The 23,318-nt window shown below is 47.8% G+C and overlaps 1 protein-coding gene across 45 annotated transcripts in view; it reads left to right on the top strand.

Annotated features, from left to right (window-relative positions):
• The window catches only part of B3GNT2 (UDP-GlcNAc:betaGal beta-1,3-N-acetylglucosaminyltransferase 2), a 324,948-nt gene that overhangs the window by 171,879 nt on the left and 129,751 nt on the right, over positions 1-23,318 (top strand). For 21 of the 45 annotated variants that reach the window (XR_003004191.1, XR_003004192.1, XR_003004189.1 and 18 more), the window contains 6 exons: positions 4,651-4,744; positions 6,263-9,021; positions 14,708-14,779; positions 15,365-15,431; positions 16,882-17,397; positions 19,628-21,664. The gene's annotated coding sequence lies outside the window, so the exon portion shown is untranslated. The other 24 variants (XR_003004211.1, XR_003004194.1, XR_003004186.1 and 21 more) reach the window with 18 other exon arrangements.

Below are 23,318 nucleotides of genomic sequence, written 5' to 3'. Positions count from 1 at the left end.
CAAAAGTTCTAAGTAAGATTTTGTTTGCGCAGTTGAGGAACTTAAGAAAAAATTGCATATGTTAAATTTATAAATGTTTGAATGTGTTAAATTAATGACACTTATAAAGTGGACCAAATATTAACCAAGTAACTACTAGCCAAAGAAATCCTTGAAGATGTTTGTTATACTTTTGTTTACTAAATTTATAAATAGGGAAAAATATTTTAAGAACTTAAAAGCTAAAGGAAGATTTTTAACAGATGAATGGATAAACAATGCAATGAACATAGGAGTGCACAGATATTTTCCAATCAGTGTTTTCGTTTTCTTCAGATAAAAACCAAGGAGTAGGGCTTCCCTGGTGGCGCAGTGGTTGAGAGTCCGCCTGCCGATGCAGGGGACACGGGTTCGTGCCCCGGTCCGGGAAGATCCCACATGCCGCAGAGCAGCTGGGCCCGTGAGCCATGGTCGCTGAGCCTGCGCGACCGAAGCCTGTGCTCCGCAATGGGAGAGGCCACAACGGCGAGAGGCCCACGTACCGCAAAAAAAAAAACCCCAAAGAGTGGCATTGCCAGGTCATATGGTAGTTCTATTTTTAGTTTTTTGAGAAACCTCCATGCTGTCTTCCCACCAACAGTGCACGAGAGTTCTCGTTTCTCCATGACCTCGACAACACTTGGTTATATTTTTGATGCTAGCCATTCTGACAGGTGTGAGGTCATGTCTCATTGTGGTTTGGGTTTGCACTTTCCTGATGAGCATCTCTTCATGTGCCTGTTAGCCATCTGTATGTCTTCTTTGGAAAGAATGCCTATTCTCCTCAGGAGTTCTTGATTTCCATTCTCCCAGTATTGATCACATCCCAGCTGTGCTGAGGCATCCTGCCCTTCATTGGATGATGCAGAACAGGTGCCTTATTGGTGAATCAGCCCTCAGGCCAGGGCTGCCCTAAAGGAGGCATCAGTGGAGGCTTTGTCTGGCCTCAGACCTCTGCTACTTGGAAAGGGAAGGCAGCCCCGGTCGGAATGGGCCTCCACACGGCCATTCTTCCTCTTGGTTTCCCTCTCTTGCTTGATGGCTGGAATAGAAGCTCCTCAGAGGCCAGGCCCCAGCCCTTGTCCACAATCAGGTCTCAGGTCCAACTCCACGTCTGGCCTGGCTCCCAGGCCCTGGGACAGGGTGGTGAGTGTGGAGGGACTGTCCAGCTCCTCGTGCAGGGAGAACCGGGCCTGCCACCCTCTTGCTGTCAGGGAGCCCCAGGTTGAGGGGTCCACCCAGGAGTGGGTGGCACATGGCTGTACCCCTGTGGGGATGGGGCTGGCCTCATCCCCACACATTGCACACCAGCATCTTGTTCAGAGCCCTTTGGGGGCCCCCGGACAAGGAAATGAAGCAGGGGGTTAGGTTCCTGGGGCCATTTGCTAGATGAATAAGCGGGGAAGGTGAGGAGGAAGTAAGGGGGTGAGAAAGGCCTCTGGAAAACAGGTGCTTCCTGTTCCTACCAGGAAGCACATCTCCTGCTGGATTCAGGCCCCTGGATGGTAGAGAGTGACACTTGTGACATCTACTGCCTGCTGTTGCTGCAGGCTGCCCCTGTGCCTTTAATCATGTTGAATTCTTGAAAGAGCCCTGCAGGGGGGAAGAACACCCTTCCTCTTCCAACATTTCTGCCAAAACATCAATGCCTCAGAGACCCTGCATGGTTACGACCCTGCACGGTAAGGCTTAGCTGCTGACCTCAGGACACCTGTCATCTGTGAGGGAGGCTAGGCCATCACCTCAGGCAGAGAAACAATAGTGACCCAGGTGGAAAAACTCTCATAGAAGAGGTGGATGACACAAGTCAGGTAGGTTCCCAGAATGGGTATAAAGTCTCCTTCGTCATCAACATTTGGGAACTTTGGTCTTCGAGGAAATGAGCGAGGTGGCCATCAAATCGTGACCCTTAAGACCAGGACGAATCCTTTTTTTCTGGTATCTACCTCTGTCTTTACTCCCAAACTCCAGAAAATCAAGAGGAAATAAGATCAGAGTCAGCCCTGGGGCCAAGTCTGCCCGCAAGCAGCTGATGCTGGTTGATCCTTCCCTGAAGGAGCTCCCACCAGCCTCTACACAGTGTTGCCTGTAACCAAACACTGGCTTTAGAGTTAGGGCCGCGGGATGGCTCGTGACCTTAGGAACTCAAAGCTGACACCATTTGGTATAGCAGTAAAATCCTGAGGTCAGGCCTGGGAGAAGCCCATTGGCCTCTGGTATTTGATCCCTGCTTAAGGGTTCCTTGTCCCTGTATGGAGTCATTTCTCAGAGCTGAGCAACACGGGACTGCCAAGCACCAGGGCCATGAGAGGGCCCAAGTGAATGATCCAAGTAAAACAGAGAACTCGCCATGTTGGCACTGACATTCCTGAGTTAGGAGAGAGTACAGCAGCTTTTCTCAGTTTTGGCTGAAATATGGGAATTACCTGGGCAGCTTAAAAAATATCAAGACCCAGGTCCCACCCCCAGAGATTCTAAGTTGGTTTTGAGTTGGGCCAGGTGACTCTAATATGCCGCCATCAGCACTGAGAGCCACGGTAACACCTGGCTGGCCAACTGGCGTCTCTGTCGGGGTTGAAGCCCATCCACACGGCTTCTGGTGCACGCTCTGTCTTTGACGTCTGTTGTGTTGGTCCGAGGAGAAAGGACAAAGGAGAATGCTGCTCTTGGTATGTTTCTGGGTGGTGTATTTCTGGCAGGCCGGAATTTAGAAGCTTTGGGTGAAGAATGAATTTTCTGCTGCCTTCTTCTGTCTCCAGCTGTTTCGGGGGGTCTTAATGACCCAGGATGAGGTCATGTCGTGGTGGTCACTAGATACCCCTAAAGATCGCCCAGTGGGTGGTGAGTTCCCGAGGCTGGGGGTCATCTCGAGGTGGTAGGGGCACATGGCGGGCTCTGTGGACTCTTGTTTCTGCCATAGTTCTGAGCCCTTAAAGTGGATACTCACAACTTGGACTTGCTCTTCTTCTTCTGGTCTGAGATGAGGTGAAACAAGCCTGTGGAGTGACTAGGAAAACTAGTGATTAGAAGGATGATCTAGAGTCTAAACTGTGGGAGCAGTTCCACAGGTATGAAGAAGGGGGAGGGCATTGGGGACCCGTGCAGTCATGGAAGGCTCCGCAGAGGAGGTGAGACTTGAGTCTGGAAGAACTTAGTTATGAGGATCAGGGCAGGGGAACTTTTAGCAAAGGTGAGTGAAGATGTTGAAAGAGGAGATGACAAAATTATAAACAAAGATCAGCTATTAGGATCCATGTGGTATAAGGAGGGGCAAGCAGGTTGGCTTTCTTCAAATAAGTCTCACCCTGGGATTCTTTGGTCAGAAATGAAAAAGATTTTCATTTTTTTTTATAGTTCTCAAAATGAGATCCCCAGACCAGAATCATTAGCATCACCTGAGAGCTTATTAGATATGCAAACTCTCAGGCCCCAACCTACTGAATCAGACTCTGGAGGTGGGGTCCAATAATCTCTCCCTTTCCAAGCCCTCCTGAAGCTCATTTGTTTGAAGGCCACTGTCCTACTCTGCACCCTTATCTGCTAAGTGGACTCTGGTTATTATTGTCAGAGACAAGGGACCTGTTTATTCTGGGATATGTCCCTGCCCTCCCACTGGTTGATGGTCATATTGTTACTGACCTTTTGTCCTGTCCAAGTGACAGAGAGTCAAATAGTCGACAGACTCTTATTCACATAACTCAGCCAGCCTTTATGGAACAGATGCCATTTGCTAGGTGCTATTCTATGCTAAGCCCTGGGAATGCAACAGTGCACAAATCAAAGTGTGTTCTTCCATGCAGCTTATGTTCTAGTCAGGGGATGATCCATCAACTAAACATAAAAATATCTATAAGTTCTAGATTTGGAGAAGAAAAATATAAGTGATGGGGAGGGGTGTTTTCTCGACTGTGGTTAGAGAATATTTATCTGAGGTGATATTCGAGCAGAAACCTGGTTGAAATGAGGGAGAAACCACATGAATTTGAGGGAGAGCGCCCAGGCACGGGGAACAGAAGTGCCGAGTCCCTGAGGTAGGAACGGAATGTTCTAAGATGAGAGAGGAAGTCAGTACAAGGTGGAGAGAGACAGGCCCGGGAGGCAATGGCTAGATCACGAAAGAAACTTAGTGATCCTGTTCAGGTGACTTCCCTGTAAGTGAGGGCAGGTTACTGGAGGGTGTTGAGGGTGTGAATGATGTGGTATCTCTCTGAACAAAACTCACGCTGAAGAATGGACCATTCCATAAGAGTAGAAGCAGGGAGGTGAGTTAGGAAGGCTAGAATAATCCAAGTGAGAGATGTGGTATAGAGATGGGAATGAAAAGTAGTTGGAGTCTAGGTATTTGGAAGGAGGAGCCCAAAGTCCATGCGGATGTATTCCTTTGGGGCAGAGAAGACTGGACAGTGGCTTCTGGGTTTAGGCGACTGGACCTGCCTTTTTCTCTGGTCTAAAGGCCCCTGAGGATTTCCCTGGCGGTCCAGTGGTTAGGACTCTGCGCTTTCACTGCGATGGGCCCAGATTTGTTTCCTGGTCAGGAAACTAAGATCCCACAAGACACGTGGTATGGCCCAAAAAAGTAAATAAATAAAATAAAATCCTATTAACAAAATAAAGGCCTCTGTCTTCCCACAGTTCTACACCCGGAGGAGGGATGGGGACAACCTGGAGGCATTCAGAGGATCTCTTCCTTCCTCTAAACTCTGCACTGGCCATCGGAGGGTGCCTCGTAAGCTTTTTTTTCCTTATAAATGTCATTCTTTTCCCATAACTGAACTGTGTTCACAAGGGCTATAGCTAAGCTTCCCTGAATCTCCCCACCCCATCCATTCCCAATAGAATAAAAACAGTTGTGAGAACATAGAAAAGCATGCTATGGATTAAATGTTGGCTAGAACCCTTTGAAGTAGAAACGGCAGTCTTAAAGACAAGAAAACTGAGATTCAGGGAGTAAAGCTACTAGCCTGATAACAGCTACCCATTAAGAGAGCTTCCTTCCTGCTAGGGAGGTTTGGATGGTCGTGTGTGTGTGTGTGTGTGTGTGTGTGTGTGTGTGTGTGTTTTTTCCCACCACCACCAAGCAATTATCCAACACCAGCTAGGTGTCCTACAATTCAACTCAGTCCTGAAACTACCTAGAGATAGCATCAGGTTCCACTGGTTAAGGGCTCAGTCCCACAGGTCTGCCCTCACTTCAGATGCCGGTCACAAGTCCAGGTTGTTACTTGTGCCTCTGACTCACTGGCTGTAAATCGGAGGTTCCCATGACCCCCTCCTCAGGTTTGATTAATTCGCTGGAGTGACTTTCAGAACTCAGAAGAACAGTTTACTTATTAGATTGCTGGTTATATGTAACTCAGGAACAGCCAGAAGGGAGACATGCACAGGGCAAGGTATGGGGAAGGGGCACAAGCTTGCAGCTCTGAGGGTACCACTCTCCCAGCACCTCCATGTGTTCCCCACCTGGAAGCTCTCTGCATCCCGTCCTTCTGAGTGCTTCTTGACATAGGCATGAATGATTCAGTCACTGGCCATTGGTGACTGAACTCAATTTCCAGCCCCCTTTTTCCTCCCCAGAGGTCCTGTGGAGGGACTGAAATTTCCAACCTTCTAATCACCTGGTTGTTTCCCCTAGAAACCAGCCCCCATCCTTAGGTGAACTAGGTGCTTTCCAAAAGTCACCTCATTAACATAAAAGACACATGTATCAGCATGTATCAGTCTCCTCACTTAGGAAATTCCAGGGTTTTAGGAGCTCTGAGCCAGGAGCGGCAAAAACCAAATATACAATTATAAATCACAGTATCACAGGTGGCAAATGGCTGAGCTAGGTGTGGGCCTTACAACTTCTCAGGTCGTCTTCATGCTGAGCATCACTGTCCCCTGTCCCCACCCATCTAGTCTCAGCAGGTGCCAGAGCTGCCTTTGCAATGTCTTCTATGAAGATGCTTTTCCTCTGTGAGTGACTTCACCCCTCGTCTCCCCCACGTCCCTCCCCTTTGAGGAAATCAGTCTTAAATGCCAGCTGAGGGGAACACCATCTCCTACAAGTTGGATGTGATGTGTTTTTGCTCTTATTTCTTAAACAAGCTCTCCCCACACCTTCCCCTCAACAGCTTGAAGGCGCTAGTCTCCTGGGCCAGGCACAGGAAAGGCGTGAAAAAAAAATATGAGCTTTGCTCTTTAGAGCCCTCATCTGAACAGGGTTTCTTCCCAAAGCCTCTACCCGGTTCTTCTTCTCCTGCAGGACTCAGACCTTCTTGGACAGAAATCTACATCCTCATGAAACACCGTGTCATCCTGAAAGGCAAGATGGGTGAATTCTCCATCCCGATGATGCAAAGTCAGTTTCCTCAGAACTTCTGGTGCAGCTGGACCATCCTGGCTGGCCCCCAAAGCCATGCTGTTGTCTATGTCAGTGTGTTTAAGGTCATAGGAAATGATGACTGTGGGCCAAACCCTGACAAGACTGTGTTCCAGGGGGGTCTCCCCTGTGGCAGAAAGCAGTATGGTCCATGCCTATTGAAAGGAAAGGGTGCACGTTTATGCCACCCAAGATCTGGCTGTGCAAGTGGTCCTGCTATCTCAGAACTATGCTCGAGGTGGGAGATACAGGCCTTTCAGGGGGAAGTGTTATGTCTTCCGAGATCCCAGAGCAGATTCAGGAGAAAAGATCATGAAGCCCCAGGTTACACAGGCTCCCATCTAATTTCAAAGACCTTTCTCCAAACCCACTGCTAGCACCACTGGGCCAAAGACTCAAGCAGAGAAGAAACTTGGGGTCTCTGGAACTTCTATGCCCCATCTGGTTCAGCCAGGCTTCCTCATGTTCCTCACCAAGCCTGCAGCAGACGGCAGCCTGGCCACTAAATCCGGAAATAAGTGGCAAGGATCTTTGAAAAATAGCCTCTTCTCCAGCCCCAGGGGAAACAGCAGTCTCTGATCCCAAGTGGCCAGAGATCCCAGAAAAAAGTATCTTTGCCGGGCCCTCAGCCAGTGGAGAAGCCCCTTCCAGCGCTGTGATTCCTGTAACAAGCTCTGTGGCAGCCACTCACTGGCAGCTTGGTCCCCACCTGTACAATGGGGAAGGCTGGAGGGCACTTTAGAGGATGAGCCAGCCACGAGGCCCACCCCTGTGGACTCGCTGAGATCAACCAACCGCTCAGATTTGGGATTATGGGAAAGGACTGCACCCCAGGAAGGGGAGCTGCTTTCTCCCATTCTTTCTCAGGTGGTGGAGAGCATTCCTGGAGGAGGCCAGCAAACACCTGTCCAGACAAGAGTCTTGCCCGGTGAAACACCATGCTGCTATGGGATGAAGGGCAGGCTTGGCCACTGAGGCCCAGCTGTCCCTGGAAGGCAGGCTGTATCCTTTCCCTGTCATCACACAGTTTTCTCGCATCTCCAAGTCCTTTTTCCTTGTGTCCCAGGCTGAGAGCTCTCTTTGGGGAATTCTTGCTGCTCCTGCGGACACCCTAACTTCTGCATCGAGGGTTTGCTTGGCTAAGCACTGGGCTCATCTCCAGTGAGGCAGGGGTCACCTTGGTGGCTTCACCTCTGGGTGGTGAAGTGTTGTCACCACCTACTCTCTCCGTGGCCTTCAAGTGGCTCCCTCCGAGGCAGAGTCATAGCTTGTCCCTTGGATGGGCTTGTCCTCAGCACTTCCAGAGCCAGGACAGAGAGCCTGCCCCGGAGTGTGACCTCTGAGTGCGTCTCCTCATGGTATCATGGGCATCTTCCGGAAAGAGACCCAATATACACTTCCTGGAGTCCAGAGGGGCTGGCCACAGAGCCACTGGGGAGCCTGGCCAGAGTGACGCTGACAATGGCCTCCCGCTGAGTTCCTCAGCCACCGCTTCCCCCGAGTATGCTCCCCAACCCTCACTGGTATTCCTGCCCTCGCCTACCACAGAGGTCCTGGGATACCAGAGGGGGGCCACAGGGACGTCTACACCACCTTCATGGCTGGTGTCAGGTTTACAGTTGCCTTCAGATGCACTGTCTGAGACTGGAGGGCAGGTCTCAGACAGTGATACCTCCCCCTCAGTTCCCTAAGGCCAGCCAGGCCCCAGGGCTTGTCCAGTCAAGGAAGGAACACAGTGGCTGCTGGCCTCTCTGCTGTGCTCCCTGGGAGCTGCAATTCAAGCTTTCTGTGATTAACACTTTCCTTCTGCAGAGCTCACTGGTTTTTCCAGTTCCCTCTCCAAGTCTGGCCTGAGCAGAGATGGCATCTAGAAGTTTAGTGAGTGCTTCCATGGCCTGAGCCCAAGGAAGCAGTTCCTAGTGGGGCAACGGCTTATCCTCACTATTTGAGGAGTGGGAACTTGCTTCCAACTACATCCTCGAAGAGAGAGCACCGAAGTAGCAGGACTGCTTAAAGGAAGAACACTAGATGGTGCTGTGTGTCCTTTTGCTTCTGAGTTAATTTCCCGGTTTTGTTGCATGGCAAACTGCTCCAAAATTTAGTGGCTTAAAGAAACAGCCATTTTTTCATCTTTTTTTTGTGGGTCAGAAATTTAGGCAGGTCTCAGCAGAGTGATTCTCCCATTCCACGTGGGATTGACTGGAGTTTCTTGCCGGTATTTAGCTGAAACTTGGGCTGGTCTGGAGGGTCCAGGATGGCTTTGCTCATAGGCGTTCATAATACAAATGTTGTTGGGGACAGCTGGAAGGCTGGGCACTGTGTGTCCCTCTTTATATAGTTTTGAGAACTCTTTAGTCACATTTCTACAAGGTGGCTGGATTTCCCCGGAACAACTTTCCAAGAAACCAAGATAGAAGCTGAATGGTCTTGACGGTGCCTCGGGTGTCATGCAGTGTGACTTCTGCTGTGGCCTATGGATCAAGCCAGTGCAGACTCAAGGGGAGACGAGCAAGACTTTCCCTTTCAGTGGGTGGAGTAGCAGAGTTTTTATGGCCACCTTTAATTACTGCTTTGTGCATCTTGGACTTGTGGATGCATGTTTTTTATCCGTTTGAGAAAACTTGCAGGCATTTCTTCCTCAGGTATTTCTTTAACTCAATTTTCCACTCATTTCTTCTGGGACTCCAATTATAAAGCTAAGACTTTCTTATTCAATTCTCCAAATCTCTTCTCTCATAGTTTCATCTCCTTGTCTCTGTGCTGCATTCATGGGGGATTTATTTGGTTCATGAAGGTTTTCTTTTCTTCTGACATTTATTATAAATATTCAAACATGACCAAGTTAAAAGACCTTTACAATAAATGTCCATATACCTACTACCTATATTCTACTCTTTTTTTTTATATTCTACTCTTGACATTTTATTCAGTTTATCATATCTGTTTGTCTATCCATCTGTTCATCTTATTTTTATTTTTTTTGCAGTACACGGGCCTCTCACTGTTGTGGCCTCTCTCGTTGCGGAGCACAGGCTCCGGACGCACAGGCTCAGCAGCCATGGCTCACGGGCCTAGCCACTCCACAGCATGTGGGATCTTCCCGGACCGGGGCGTGAACCTGCATCGGCAGGCGGACTCTCAGCCACTGCGCCACCAGGGAAGCCCCATCTTATTTTTTGATATCTGCAATTTACTTGAAATGTATCAGTAGCCATGGAGTTTTATTTCAATTCTTTATTTCTGGAAGTTCGCTTATTTTCTAATCTGCCCATTTATTCCTAATAGTGTCTTTTTGCTTTGATTATGTTATTTCTTTTACCATTTTCCCATACAACTATGCTTATCTGACAATTCCAGTAATTCTTTGGGTGTCAATTGGCTTTTGTTGTCTTTTGCTAAAAGTACTTGATCTTAATCCATGTTGCATTATCTAATATGGTAACTGCTAGCCATGTGTGGCTACCTAAATTAAAGTTAATTAAAATGTGAAGTTAGAAATTTAGTTCCTCAGTCACATGAGCCACATTTCATGCTCTCAATAGCCCCTGCTGTCCAAGCCTTCGGGTTTGAAGAGCAAGAGTGCAGGACGCAAGGTTGTCACCTGGCCGCGGCCTGGTCAGTAGGTTCACGGCTAATCGCTCAGCAGGTACTGCTGGAGACCATACCCTTGTCCCACCCAGAGCTCCACAAAGGCCAGGACACAAGGCACAAACCCACAGGCTTCCTCCCCTGCCAGAGTGAAGAACTCGACCATCGATGGCTTGTCCATCTCAACCTTGGGTGTGGACAGAGGCCGGTGGGGAGGACGGGCCACAAGGGGCTGGCATCCTGTGCACATACACATGGGAGGGTGACCCAGGGACCAACACCTCGAGCTGTGGGGTGGTTTTAAGTGCCGTCCTGCAGCGAGGCAGGCCTAAGAGAACTGGGCCTGAGGTTCGTCCTGTTGGTCAAAACTTACCTGTCCTCTGTCCCTCACCAAGTCCAGCTTCCCAGATCACCTGCCTTCTGTCACTGGCTATAGCTCCTTACTTGTCCAACTCCTTTTCATCCTGTAGGTCTCAGCTCAGATGCCATCAACAGTTACTGTCACGTCACCCCTTTCAGTTCTTCCAGAGCACTTATTGCTGTCGGCAGTTTTCTTGTGTACCGTCTGCCTCTCTCACTGGAATGCCAGTGTCACGAAGGCACGTCCCCTGACTTGTTCACTCATGTATCCCCAGGGCCCAGCAAGCTCTTGGCACATAGCTTATAACTGGTGGATGAATGCTACCTCTCCTTTCAGTATCTGTTTAGGAACCTCAGGAAATACAATGATAAACTCAATGCTTTTAGACTTTATGGAATCCTAATGAGGGAGGGCTTTGAGTGAGGGGAAGGGTCTTAATGAATGCTCTAGAGGCATTTTCTCAGTTCTGGGGGGCCTTGTTTATTTACATCAATGGGGATCCAGTGAGTTGAATGAGTACCAGTTATTCCTTCTCAAATACCTTACAGGAAAATAGATGGTATTTATTCCATCTTTTGAATCCCCTCTACCCAGCGCTTCCAAATCGTTAGGTTTTAGAATCCTATCAGATTTAAGTTACACTTCCTTCCCCCAAAGCCCACGGTCTGAAGTTGGTGGGTTCCTGGTGCCGAGCCCGGGAAGCTGATTCTACTCTAAAAGAGCAAGTGCTGGGTACCCTGGGCCCCCCCGAGTACAGGGGCATAGGCGGGTTCCCTCCAGTGAAGTGATTGTGTAGCATATGGAAAGGAAGCTCGGCAACTGCCCGACAGCCCTATGACTTAGACATTCTGGATCTGCTGGGTGCTCTGCAGAGTGTCACTTCCCCATGACTCACAGAGCAAAAAACAAAATTGCAGCAACTTGTTAACCTTTAAGATAAGACAGCACGTTCATTTCCCGTCGGGACCTGTCGGGAACAGTGACTGCACATCTGTAGCTAGAGGTGCTTGTTCCAGGAGGCTGTTTATGGAATTTCATTCCCCGCATCTGCTCTGCCTGGAATGAACCAGTTTCACCAAGCAGAGGGCCGTTCCTAGGGAGACATTGAACTGAACCTCAGGGCTGCACAAAAATCTCAGTTTGTTCTTGATATCTTTCTCCCTCCCTTCAACTGCTCTTCCCCGCTCTGGGCTCACGGGGCGGGTGGCGCCCTGCACCTCTGAAGGTAGAGGGCAGTGGCTCACTGAGGGTAGTCATAGACTGGATTCTTGCTACAGCTGCTGGAATAGCTGTTGTCTAAGACCTCGGGAGGAGGTCTTCCTGCTGGTTTCTCAGTAACTGCTGGGCTTCTATGGCATTTTCATTTCAAATAAAGCCGTTAAGCCCAATCAGAAAAAAAGAGGGAAGAAAAAGGGTTGGGATGGTGTCAGCTCTTAGGCAATGCCAGGTGGTGTGAGAAGGATCTAGGAAATGTTGAGGGGGAAACTCCATTCTTTTCAGGAATTTAATAATGGAGTTGTATCAGTCAGAGTACACGAAGTTACACTGCGGTAACAAACGCCACCACCACCCCAGTGGCTTAGAAACAAAGGAAGACTTTTTTTTCTCTCTCAGGCTACAGTCCATCCCATTTGGCAGGTGGGCTCTGCTCACAGGAAGCCCTGGGGTACCTAGCTGGTGGTCTTTGGATGCCTCGCCAGAGGGGAAGAGCTCCTCAGGGTCTGTCTTTGCACTGGCAGTTGAATGCTGTGGCCCAGCAGTGAACTCATAGGCTGGGAGTAGTCACACAAGCATGCCCCAAAACAAGAGGGTCAGGAAGGATAATCCTACAGTGTCTGGAGGGGGAAGAGCTGGAAACAGGGAGCTGCCCCAAAGTCAGTAACAGGAGTTGACTGAGTTGGCCTTTCAGGCTTCACAATAGTTCACACTGCAGAGCTCCAAGACTGACTCGAGATTGTTTTAACCATTTAGTGGGCTTGAGGGCCACAAAAACTTGGTCTGATGGCCTTGTTCTCCTGCTCTGGCCTTAAGAGCTATCACGGTGTTTATTTTCTCGCCGTGTAGTCAGTATGAAGAGGCAGCTTTGGAGGATGGAAGGTAATTGGGATTAGGAGATGAGCTCTGGTATCACAGGTGTGGCTATTTTTTTTTTTTTTTTTTTTTTGCGGTACGCGGGCCTCTCACTGTTGTGGCCTCTCCCGCTGCGGAGCACAGGCTCCGGACGCGCAGGCTCAGCGGCCATGGCTCACAGGCCCAGCCGCTCCGCGGCATGTGGGATCTTCCCGGACCGGGGCACGAACCCGCATCCCCTGCACTGGCAGGCGGACTCTCAACCACTGTGCCACCAGGGAAGCCCCTAAACAATACATTTTTTTAAAGTATATTTTAGTATTTATAATATACATATTTTAAATATATTTAGCATAATGTCTAAGGTTTTGTTTAACAGGCTTAACCTGAATAGCAACATCACCCAGGGCCATTGTCTCAGAATCCATTCCCAAGTCTAGTGTAAACTCAAACATCAATGCAAGCAATGAGAATGTGCTTTATGTCAGTTCGGGGGGTAAAAGTCCCAAAGGGGCTTGTGAGGTTGAAGCATTGTTGGTATGTTTTGTTGATATGTTCCCTCCCTCCCCACTCAGGCAGATGTCTTGGTTAAGGTGATGGTTAAGTCAGAGCACCTGAAAGAGCCTTTGAGTGGGGACTCTTCCAACGTATTAAAATCTGTGGGGAGAGAAATTAAGCTGGAGGTAAGCTGAGGATTGAACTAAGTGGCTGTGTGCCCATCGACCCTTCTTATTCTGGTGACAAGGTCAACAGTCCCTGGTAGGAATCTCCACCCCCTGCACATTCTCATTTTCTCCCTCTCCCCCGCACTTTACTCCCCTCCTTCTCCCCTACTCCTGGCTTTTGGCTCTTACCCAGGTGGGAAACCTTCTCCTACATCCTGACTTGCTGGCCCACCTTCTGGCTGGGATCAGGGAACACAACTGAGGGGCACCAGGCATGACGGGGAGGTGTCAGACCGTTTAGGTGATTAGGCTCTAGTCCCAGATGAGTCCCTCCTAGGTTTTTGGACAAAGTGTCCATTCCAAATCTGCTTTCTTAGCTCTGTAAAATCCACATGTGAGTTTAACAAAGATTCTAGTTCTAAATGTTACTCACTTGCTGAGACCTAATTGACTAGGAATACTACTACTACCTGCATTATTGCCAAATCTCTGAGCTGGTTTGGGGAAGGACCATAGCTACTTAGACGGTACAAAGGACCCCCCCCCGCCACACATCCCACACTCCTTATCTCCTCACAGTTCAGGTGGATACAGTCTTTTGCTGTAACAGACATCAGTGATTGCGGCAACTCTGGTGCCCCTCATTGTTCACCTTCAGTTGACAAAACTTATGCTTCCTCAAACGAATTTTCCTCCTGTAAAAAGATCTGGCATAGCTTCTGTGCCTCAGTTTCCTCTTCTATAAAATGGGAACAATAATAGCACCTACCTCATAAGATTGTTATAAAGATTAAATGAGTTTCTATGAAGAGCTTAGAACAGGGCATGGCATGTAATACATGTTACAGAGTGTTAGTGGTTATAAGACATTACTTATAGGGCTATAAATTGCCATGTACCTTCTGGAAAACAGGGTAACAGACATATCAAGAACCCAAAACAAATGGCTCTCACCCACATATCCAACTTCTAGAAATCTCAGAAAGATATTACTTGTTAAACTCATATACCAATATATTTCTCACAGGATTATTATAATAAAAGTTAGAAATATGAATGTTGAAATCATATGGGTCAAATAAATCATGGTACCCTGTACGTGATGGACTCCTTTATAGCTGCTAAAAGACTATAGCAATACAAGTTTAAAAAAATCTACAAACCTGTGTGCACATAAGTATAGTGGTGAACACTCCATGTGAAAAATGGGTGCGCACACAGGAGCGTGTGGGCCGTGGCCTTGTGAGTTTTCCTTTTTTCTTTCATAACTAAAGAGGAGATCTGCAGCACATGCTAAAGACAGTCAAATCAAACCAAAAGTGGGAACAGAAGACAATGAGTATTTTTACTTTTTTTCAGGAAGACTTGACTTTAATGATAATTGTCACTTAGCAGTTCTTCCTGAAACTAGTTGCCTTTCATTTTTATTTTTGAAGAAAGTTTGTTCAGAAAAGGACACTCCTGTTAGAGATAAGCAACAGCTATCTACCTAATGCTGCGGTGCACCGGGTCATTTGGGGGGGCATCATTCCATTATATTCCGGGGCTGAAGGCAGCCTCCATAATCGTAGGAATGTGTTGAGTCTTGACCAGCTGTAATAAAGAGCAAAGGTGGTCTCACACAATCTCTACTTTTGTTTACAGCTCTTAGGAAGAAAAGACTCTATTCAGCCCCAAATGAAGGCAGGCTGACTGGAATGGAACAGTACATGTTCTGTAAGTGTAGTTGTTTTATTCAAGATATGTTAATGTATGGTTACTCCATTTGCAAGGGAAAAAGCCTAATTCATTTCTATTATGTCCAAGTGCCCAAATTAAAGGGAAAAACCCCATCAAGGGTTAAAACCAGAGTGTCAACCGAGATCTTCACGAAGCTTTCCCTTCCCTTGTAGTAAACGGGAGAACAACCTGGTAAACCACAATGAACTGTGGCCAGAACCACTGATATCACTAATGTCCCAGGAAGAGTGTGGTTAAAAACCACCTCCTTGTGCTAAATTTTCATGAGAGAGAGGAATTTTCATACAGACATGAACCAAGACTTCTTACTTGATGGAAAAGATGTGAGTTTAAATAAGAAACTAAATGAACTCAACAGTCTACAATATAGTTTCATAACTAAATTGTTTAGCCTTAGATTCTTTAAAAGCTAACATTTCTCTACCAAGAGGTATTTAGGTTGTGTTTTCTTTTTCTCCCTTCTAAAATATTCCTAGAAGAGATGCTGTGAATGTCACATAGGTTTTCTGGCGACACTTACAGTCTCAGACGGTAGGTGTGACTAATTTCCTGTCTTACCAGCTAAGGACCCTCATCCAGGACGCTCTAGGAACCCATGAGGCAGAGAAGAGATGGCCCTTCCTCAAAGGTATGGATGGGTCTTTTGGCTATTGGTGGCAGTCGGTACTTACTGTGCTTGGAGGATTAGGCGTGCTTCAGCCAGAATCAAGTGAACTGCAAGTCCCTAGTGCTAGTCTATGTCATTTACTGTGGAGAGCAGGCCCCCTCTCAGTCTTCATCATGGAAAAGTTATGCTTGTACCCAAGCCCAAGGAATAGTTGGCTATGAATTCATCCATTTATGTCATATATTTTATCACATTCCCTCTGTGGATCAGGCATTGTCCTGGGTCCTGGGGATTCAGTAGTGAACCTAAAAGACTAATCCCTTTCCCTATGGACTTTACAGTCTAGCCAGGAGACAGACAAAACTATGGACTTTATAAGTTGATAAGTTCCATGGAGAAAAATCAGGGAAAGGAGGATAGTAAAGGGGGTGGTGTTATTAGGGTCTTTAAAAGGTGGTAAGGGAAAGCCTCATTGAGAGGAGTGAGGCATGAAGCTAGCCATCGGGGTAAGAGGATTCCAGATGGCGTTGAGGTCCTGAGGCAGAGTTGTGCTTGATGCGTTCAGAGAGCAGCATGGAGACCAGCAAGAGAGGGAAGGACAGAGGAAGAGTCATTGGAATAGTCTGGAAGATAGTGTGGCAAAAGGGACTAGATAGGCTAACCAGAACAGTCGATTTCTCCTGGTTTTTGATGTGAACGAGTGTAAAACTGGCGTGGAGCTCTGTGGTGATGGAGCAGATGTGTCAACAGAGTTGGTTGGCACTTACAGAATAATATTTCATCGTGTATACCACATTTTCATTCACTGTTGAACTTCTCAGTTATTTCCAGGTTTTGGCTATTATCAGTAATGCAGCTGTGAACATTCATGTCCATGTCTTTGGATATGAATGTTCATTTTTCCTGGGCAGATTTCTGGGAGAGGAATTGCTGGGTCAACTGGTAATTTGATTTCTGGGAGTGGAATTGCTGGGTCAACTGGTAATTTATGTCTAACTTTTTAAGAAACTAGCAAGCTATTTTCCAAAGTGGTTACACCATTTTACAATCCCATCAGTAACACATGAGGATTCCAGTTTTTCCACATCCTTGCCAAAGCTTATTATTATCTGTCTCTCCCATCATAGCTCTCCTACCATCATAGCAGTGGTATCTCACCATGGTTTTAATGATCCCTGCCCTCCCTAATGCTAATGATCTTGAGCATCTTCCATGTGCTTATTGGTTATATATTGTACCACAGAAGATTAATGACTTTTTGACTGTTGCTTTTTCAAATCCCAAGAGAGGGAGATATAAACATTTCTAGGGGTGGAAGTGGATTTTCTGTCCTGCTCATTAACTGCTTTATCCCAAGCACCCAGCACAAGAGTTTGAGAGGAGAAGGTCATGTATTCGTTTCTGATGGCTGCTGTAACCAATTACCACAAACGTGGTGGCTTAAAAACAACACACATTTATTCTCTTACAGTTCTGGAGACGAGAAATCTGCCATCAGTTTCATGGAGCCAAAATCGAAGTGTCAGCAGAGCCTCTGGGGGAGAATCCATTTCCTTGTCTTTTCCAGTTTTTAGAGCTGCCTTTTTTGCATTCTGTGGTCCATGACTCCATCTTCAAAATGAGCTGAGTACCATCTTAAATCTCTCTCTCTGCTTCCTTTGCAATATGGTTTTCTTTCTCTGCTGTAGTAAAATCTCCTTCTCCCTCCTTAAAGGATGCTTGTGATAACATTTAAGACCCACCTGAGGAATCCAGGGTACTCTCCCCATCTCAACAACCTTAACTTAATCACACCTGTCAAGTCCCTTTTGCTTTATAAGGTAACATTCACAGGTTCCAGGGATTAGGACCTGATTATCTTTGGCCGCCATTTTGCAGCCCACCAGTCAGTAACCATCTGTTAAGCCAACGCGGCTTCACTAGCTCTGGACTTGGAATTGGCTGGTCCGGGGAAGACCCTAACGCGGGAAGCCTTTTGGAGGCACAGGTAGGCCCTGGAGGGACACTAGCGCCATTTATACTGCATATCTCTTACCTTTTCCTCCTTGCTTATATCCTAAAACACGAGGAGTTGATGGCATCTGAGAGCTGGGAGGGGCTGCCAGCACTGTTATTGGATGATGGTGTGGGGGGCAGGACTAGAACTCAGGGCCTCTGCCCGCGTCCCTGCCTTTCCCTCCCCTCCCCTCCCAGCCCCCTGCCCCCAGGCAGGGTCCTCCCCCGCTCAGCACCTCCCGAGGTGACTCACTGTCACAGTCTCGGCGGCAGCCACGCTGCGTCCCCGCGCGCGGCCAGCAGGGGTCAGCATCCTCCGCGCAAAAGGCTGCCTCCGAGGGGTGGGACTCTTCGCCGCCTTTCTTCTAGCCGCCGTCAGTTTTGTTTCTGTTGCTGCGTCACCGTCTTAGCCAGAAGGCTTTTTGCGACTTTTTAATTTATTACCCTAACGGGCCTCTCCCGGCCCGCTCGGCGTCTCACGCTAGACCAGGCAGACAACCGCCTGGTTGTCTCATCAGACAGCAGCCAGTGAGTGGGCTGGTGGAGGGCTGGGGGAGGGGGCTTCCTCCTCCCCTGGGCCTGGAGGAAAAGCGGCCTTGTCCCCAAAGGCAAGAGGAAGGAGTGTGTGCTGGGTGTGGTCGTGCTGTGAGGAATAATGCGCGCAAGGATGGGAGGCAGCAGTTTCTCTGTGCGCTGAAAGCGCAGGGGAGGACTTCTTGTTAGCAACGAACCGCAGATGGTTCTAACTGATGTAGGATGGTGCAACTTAAGATGTTTTGACCTTATGATGGTGCGGAAGTGATATTCATTCAGTAGAAACTGGACCTTGCATTTTGACTTTGGGCCTTTTCCCCGGACTAGGGATGTGCCGGTATTCCTTTGTGATGCTGGGCACGGGCAGTGCAGCCCCAGCTCGCTGTCAGCTGACCCATCATGGAGGGTGAACAACCCATCAGTTTTACAAATCATTCTGGACCCGGATAACCATTTGCTTTTCACCTTTAATACAACATTCAATAAATTACATGAGATAATTAACATTTTGTTATAAAATAGGCCTCATAGTAGATGATTTTGGCCAACTGCAGGCTAATGTAAGTGTAAGGCAAGGTAGTCTAGGCTAAGCTGTGATGTTGGGTAGGTTAGGTGTATTAAATGCATTTTCCACTTAAGATACTTTCAACTTAGGACGGGTTTATCAGGACCTAACCCCATGGTAAGTGGAGGAAGATCTGTATTAGATTTGGAATGAGTTTCTCACTAAGCTCATCAGAGCTTTCCAACCAGATTATTGACCAAAATTAATCTGATTAGGAAGTCCCCATGGTTCCCAGTGGGAGAGTGCCTATCTCCAGAAGATGGGGGTGGAGATGTGCTGCCGGAATGCAGAGGGCTGGGCTAGCCCAGTGGGAATTTCTTAGGCCTGGGGCAGAGTAGGGACCTGCTGCTGGCTTTGCTATAGGCTCGGAGCCAGGACTGTGATTAAAGCCTTCCTCCAATTGGCTGCTCCCCCTCTTGTTTGTGGCCTGGCCTGAGGGGTTGCTGCCAGCAGCCTCTGGTCCCACCACTGCTTTGCCACTGAACCCGGAAGTGGCTATTCTACTGCAAAGGAGCTAAGACCTTATTTTCTTGCACCAGCATTTCCCCCATGGCTTATTTCTCTAACTTCTGAGAAGACAGAGATTAGAGCTTAGCTCTGGTGTCAGAAAAAGGTCTGGATGTTAGATCTGATTTTGCCCCTTACTAGCTGGAGATGATGGGGAAGTTTCTTTACCCCTTTATGTCTCCATCTTCTGGCCTGTTACGTGAGGGCTGATAACAGAACCTACTACGTAGGGCTATTACGAGGAATTACCCAGTACTTGTAAAGGTTAGAGCTCCAGGCTTTTAAAACCCCGTCTCTTGGTGTGGGCATCCCAGGAGGGCACTAAGGCCAGCTGATGGGTGAGGCCATTCCTGTGTGTGGAGGCCGGGTGACACACACACTGCAGGGCAGGAAATACATCCTGGCCAAGCTGGCAGAGCAGTACTCTGCAGTGAATACCCTCTTGGGAGGAGGCCTTCATGCTCCCCTTCGGTGCAGCTCGGAGATCATCCTCAGTGGTTCATTCCGCCTATGAGGCGGCAACTGTAGCGACTACGGGAATTGGACCACGTGGGTTCAATCCCAGCCCAAGACTCACCAGCTGTGTGGCCTTGAGCTAGTTACTTCTCCTTTGTAGGGATTGGTTTTCTGATCCGCAAAATCCGTATGACATAACCCACTGTCTCCTTACATCACGAAGATCAAGAGGTAATGCACGTGATGCTGCTGAGCTGGGCACCTGCCCCTCAGCAGCCTGGCACTGAGGACCCAGATGGTGAACACATGGATTTTGATACTAAAGACAGAAGAATATTTTGAGTAGAAAACCAAAGAGAAGTTGGGCCTTCTGGAGAGGCTCTTGCAACTGCTCGTCCACTTGCTTGTTTCTACAGCAAACCCAGGCCAGGGCAGTGCTTTAGGGTTCCTGGACATTTGTGAGCATGACAGCTGACCCCAGAAGCACTTTCAGACACTCTGCCAATATGTATTCCCATAGACAGTTCGAAGAAAAACTTAATTCTGGTTTTGAAGTAAATTAGCTTCAGTTTTTAAAGAGGATTTACAATCTGTTATGAATAAAGCTGGTATGAACGTTCATGTACAACTTCACTTCTCTTGGGCGAATATTTAGAAGTACGATTTGGGGGTCATGTGGTTTCTATGCTTGTAGAACTTCTGATTGAAAATTGTGAGATAGTTGGAGAATTGCTGCCCTCGTGGGAGAGATTTCAATCAGATGTGACAGTAGGGAGAATACCACAGATATTATCGGGAGTCAGTGGGTTGTTTTTGTGAATAACAAGCAGCATGTGCGTGTGTGCGTGCACGTGTGCGTGTGTGTGCGTGCACGTGTGTGTGCGTGCATGCGCTTGCCAGGGGCAGCCGGGATGTTGCCTTCTACGCTGTCTCGGGGAAGCCAGGGCATACCTGCTTTTAGGGCTTCTACTGAAGCTGCAGAGAGGAAGGGCCTTGGCCTGGTCCCTCAGTGGTCCATTCTTGTATGTCACTGAAATCTGCCTTCATTTGGGCTTAAGGGGCTGTTTCTTTGGAATTTCTTTATTGTCAGCTTGGTTCAAGGCAAAGTCACTCAGAATTAAGAGACTTTCTACTGAAGGCTGGCCCTTGGCCCCAGGCACGTGGCGCTTATGCAGCACCATGCTTCTGCTTCCTGGCCAAGTTTTTTGACCAAGTCCCTATGTGGAGCACCCACATTCTCCTCTAGTTCAGTTTCCAGCCTGTCACAGCAAGAGACTTCTGTAAAGGAGTCAAACCGGGCAAAGACTTTTCATTTCCATGAACAGTGCCCAAACTGCCTTACACACTAACTTAACTTACAGAACAAACTGTGCTGCTTAATTGACTTTTCATGTGTTCCTAACCAGAGGGGAAAAGAGGACATTCACAGTCAGCCCAAATGTCATTGTAGCATTATAAAAAGTATTGTATTGCTATAAACATTTTTGAGTACTACATTTTTCTCAGGCCGTGATGAAATGGGTTTCCTTAAGTAAGCAAGCAATGAGGACAAATCATAAAACCAAAAAAATGCTAAAAATAGGCGGGGGCATGGAACTCACGTCCCATTCAGTTACAGGAATAGCTGCAGAGCACATGTGTTTTCTATACTAGAATGCAGACCATTACATGTTATTTAGTCAGGCCAAGGTACTATTGGCTCTGGTCTCAGGCAAAGCATCTACTAGTCCTGCTGTGATCTTATTTAATCCTTGTAAACAAACCTGTGTGTAGAAGTGATTGTTGTACACATGTGACAAAATTGAGGCTCCATGAAGTAGACTAGCTGTCCTTCCTCCCTTTGCTGCAATTTAGTGGTTGAGCTGATCATGGGGAACCATCGGGCAGGATGCCCCCGGAGTGTGACTCAGTCATTGAGCTTCAGGGTTTCTTTCTGCCACGCTGTTCCCACATTTTTGTCATAAATGTCTCTGGGCCGTTGGTTACTCTTACAAACTGCTTACCCCACTTTTTTAAAAAAAAAAAATAAGAGATTTCACCTTCACATCCCCTCTTCTGGAAGTTGGTTATCAGGCCTGGGTATCCCACCTGAGTCCTAGACCACATCAGCATCTTCTTTCATTTTCAACCACTTTCCACAGAAGTAGTTGCTCAGAGCCTATCAGACAGACCCCAAAGCAACTATTGTCCCAAAGGTTGCTTTTTTTTTTTTTTTTTGCGGTACGCGGGCCTCTCACTGTTGTGGCCTCTCCCGTTGCGGAGCACAGGCTCCGGATGTGCAGGCTCAGCGGCCATGGCTCACGGGCCCAGCCGCTCCGCGGCACGTGGGATCTTCCCAGACCAGGGCATGAACCCGTGCCCCCTGCATCGGCAGGCGGACTCTCAACCACTGCGCCACCAGGGAAGCCCTCAAAGGTTGCATTTTTTTTTCAGTTATTTCTGTGAATAGTGCTTTCTCTGAGGAGAAATAGTTCTTTCAGTATGGGCTGCAGATGCCTCCTCCACAGCCCTGTCGACTCCAGGCACTACCATTAACCTGGAGAACTTAGTGTCCCAAACCTCCCTTACCGGGGCCACCTCAGACCCAGATGTGAAATAGGTTTTGCCCTTCCACCAGTATTCCTGCACCAAGGATCCTAACTGTCTCCGTGTCTTTTGTGGGGTAAATATGAGTCCATAGAGTCAAGAGGAACTCTCTCATTCTTAGGCCATGCTTCCAACATAATTGCTAGCTGTGCGTGCAGTTCTTGTGGGCTTGTGTGTCTTCCTGGGAAAAATTCCTTCCCCGTTTATCGTCCTTTTTGGTTTTATAAGGTAGAATACCATTCACTCAATTTGAAGCTCAGAAAAAAAAATAGATGCTAAGGATCGTCACTTGCCATTCCTACTTTGTGCAGTTCATCTTTGGGGCTCCTGTAGATACCCCTAATATAAATTATGAATAGTTATTATTGCCAGGAAATGTAGCATATTCTTTGCAAAATGGTTATTTTAATAAACTCTGTCACCTATAATGTTAGATCAATGATTGATCTAATATAATAACAAACCACAGTAATTTCTTCATTTTTTGAACTGGAAGACTAACCCCCTTGTCTCATTCAATTCTATTTTCAATTTGATGAACACCTGCTACGTGCCAGACTCCCAGGAAAACAAAAATGGGACAATGCCTAGTTTCAGCTGGGGTAGGAGATGAGCATTAAAATGGTTAACAAAGTTGTAGAAGAAAAAGCAGGTAATTTTGGCTGGGGGGCTGGGGACAGCTTTATGGCATAAGGAAGCTTTGAAGATGGAGCTTTTGATGATGCATACAGAGTGGGCAAATTGAGATTCAAAGGTATAAACTGGTGAGTGTGGATTTTCCACTGAGGAACTGGGTCCTGGGGTCTCCGGCCAGCCCCTTGGGCTCCTGTTAGGTCTCATCAACATGTTGATCTCCCGGAATTTGGGAAAACACAAAGTGCTTCCAGGACTGGGCCCTGAACTCTGTTCTCTGGCATACAAATATGTTCAAATGAGCTTTGGCCTGATAAGGATCTGAAGTGGCTAGGCCAGCCCGGGGAATGGGGGATGGAGGTCAGCGTGACCTCAGGGTCCTGAGCAGACAGCATGGAGGTTCCGTGGCTCCACTTCAGCTCCCCCAAGTGTGACTGCTGGCTCCCTGTAGGCAGGTATCTTGCTTGGCCACTTCTGCTGGGCCACCCCACACCCATAGGCAGGGGCATCTGGAAGATAGTGGCCTTCCCTCTATGTGGCCCAAAGAAACTTGGCTTTTTCAGGGAAATGCTGTGAAGGACCCCAGAGATGACCAAGTCCACTGTTGGTCAAAGTGTGGTCCAGGATTGAGG

This window comes from Neophocaena asiaeorientalis, unplaced genomic scaffold (genome assembly GCF_003031525.2).
Source record: "Neophocaena asiaeorientalis asiaeorientalis breed wild unplaced genomic scaffold, Neophocaena_asiaeorientalis_V1.1 scaffold100, whole genome shotgun sequence".
Taxonomy (NCBI): Eukaryota; Metazoa; Chordata; class Mammalia; order Artiodactyla; family Phocoenidae; genus Neophocaena; species Neophocaena asiaeorientalis.
This window is presented reverse-complemented; position numbering and strand designations above follow the sequence as displayed.